Raw genomic sequence first — 2,868 nt, forward strand, 5'->3', positions numbered from 1 at the left:
AATGATTCTAATTCATAATTATATTTTCCCTAATTATCTCATAATCATAAGCTTACATTGGTACAGCCAGAACTCATTTTGTTAGCACATAGCACTCATAATCCGGTCAGTGAAATGGAGATTAGACAAATATAAAATTAGGAAATAAACCCCAATGAGATAAGTGCTTCCAAGGAAACAACCATATTCATTTGCTAAAATTATTTTAGAATTATTAGAGAAATCATCTTCATGAAGGTAATATATGAGTTCAGACATATATGAGAGCAAACACTAAACAAAGAATGAGGAAAAGAACAGGATGTGACATAGAATAAAGAGATTATTTTTCCCAGCAATAAAGAAATTATCAGAAAAATAAATGATAAGGGAAGGCATTTCAGTGTCAAAAGAGTTTTCTAAATAATACTAACGATCTTAACTTTATAAAAAAATTCAAAATCACTGGAGCACGCTGTTGTATGTAGTCTGAGTACATGTGTATGTGTAATTAAAAGTCATTTAGTTCCTACAGGTAACATGAATTTTTGGAGGGAATGAGTGGAAGGAAGAAAAATAATTAGAATGTCCTCTCATAGAATATTTTTAAAGTATTTAAATTATGGCATACTCAGGCACATGTATTGCTAGAAAAATCAAGAAACATTGAATCCAACTCTAGACACTTGTTATTTCTTCTTTGGCTATAATTATCATGTATGTAAAATACTTCTAATTATTTATTTTACTTTTTCATATTTAATTGAACACTAGGTTTGTTAAAGTCCTGTAATAGAATTAAGTTTGCATTGAATAGAAAAATTCTTGCACAATAAAGTGCAAAATTCAAAATAGATAATCACCTGACCTTCAGTATAAAGGTAAATACAATGTTATCTGGCTGAGTTTACCTATTTTATTGTTAATAATATAAATCTAAGAAGATGAATACTAAGTACTAAACATATTCCTAGGGCAAGGCATTCAGGCATCAGCATGTTTGAAGTAGGCAATCAGATGATTCATCAGGTATATATGAGGTAAAACAAAACAACAAATTTTGCCTTTAATCATGCCTACTGCATAAATAGTAGTAAAAAATTAGTACACTGGGAAGTCAACCATCACTACCATGACCCTCCTCTGACTATAAACACTTGACAGACTTAGAATTGTATTATAATTAGTTTTTCAATGAGTAACATTATTAGAAATCATTTTCCTTAATATTTCACCTTGAAGATCAAACAGAAATTGTACTCACACTTCTTCCCATAAGTGTGTGTAGGAGACATCCATCATTTTCTCTCTGAGTAGGCATATTTACAGCCCTTAGCTTGCCATAGCTGTAAATATATTTCAATATAGTACACCAAAACAAGAAACATAATTCTTGCAACGTGGCAATAAGTTGATTTGGTCTCCTTGTATAAGAAACATTAATTTGATAAAATAGATTGATTCTTGCCCAGAGGGAAGTATTATATTGGGAAAAAGTATTTAGATAGTAATACAGCCTCGTTTGCTTATAATACTCTTTGAAAATTCAACTGTATGGGCAATTGTGTAAAATTTATTGTTTAACTATGGCAATTTTGCTCATTTCTTATACTCTCCAAATAATTGAGTCAATTAGTCATGAAAGTCACAAAATGTACATTGTATTTATTTTCTGTTTTACAAATAAAATGAGTGTGGATTTCATAGTTAAGATTATACAAGTTAAATTCTGTCTCAAATTTTCTCAGCATAATGTATCATAGTTTGTATAGTCGCTGCTACAATATGTATGTGCCAGAGACTAAAATATTTGCAAAAGTAATTGTAGACTCCAAAGTTAACTTTTAAAAAATATGCAATTATAGTTTTAAAAATTAAAATGTGTGAAAACTAATTGCATTTAAGAGCAATGTATTTTCTATTAATTTAATATGTATCCTACAATACAAAACCTTCTGTATTTTTTATTAAAATACAGTGTGGTGAAATAATGGCTTGTCAAAAACCTCCACACTGAAGACTTTTGACCTTCTGAAATCACTTTATGTAACATGCAGAAGTGAACTATGTAGCAGATTAATTTACTTTTCCAATCAGCTGACCTTTATGTAGAAGTTTTATCCTTATTTTCCATAAAGTGCAACTTAATAAGAAGCGTTCTTAACGTGGAAGATGGAACAGAGAAGAGCATCGGAGGGACGCTGGAAGTGTAGGCCTCCTGTTGCTTCTGCTGTTACACACATGAAGAGCGGCCAGTTACTAAAACGCCGGCAGCTGCAAAAAGCGAGAAAGACAGTCCAAACCGGAATGCAGCCTTGCCAATGCTTTAATTTTAACCCAGTAAAACTCATTTGGGGATCTTGATTGTGGAAAAACAAATAAAAATTTCTTATTATTTTAGCCACCATGCAGATTTAGGTGGTTACAGCAATAATAAAGACACTAATATAGACGTGGAATATTTAATTAATAATTTAAGAACATGAACTTCATATTTCTTAATACAAATACCTAAAGGAAAAAGTTAATGGATAATCCTAAAAGGCTCATGAATCCAACTGAGATTTAGCATTAATTTTCTTGCATCGATACCACCAAAACTCATAAGGCATTTCAGTGCTAGAGTACTGGTAAGTAAATACTTCAAAACCTCAGAAAAGGGCTGGGGAGATGGCTCACTGTCTAAATGCCTGCCTGGCAAACACAAAGACCCAGGTTCGAACCCTGGTACTGCAAGCTGTGCCGGCCCCGTGCCGAGCGGGCAACCAAAACCATGCACATCTATGATCCCAGTGCTAGCGAGGGTGAGACAGGAAGATCACTATGAGTCCAGGCTGCATAGCGAGACCCTGTACCAAATAAATAAATAAATAATAAAAAAGCCATTTT

The sequence above is a fragment of the Octodon degus genome, unplaced genomic scaffold, assembly GCF_000260255.1.
Source record: "Octodon degus isolate 3935 unplaced genomic scaffold, OctDeg1.0 scaffold00188, whole genome shotgun sequence".
Lineage (NCBI taxonomy): Eukaryota > Metazoa > Chordata > Mammalia > Rodentia > Octodontidae > Octodon > Octodon degus.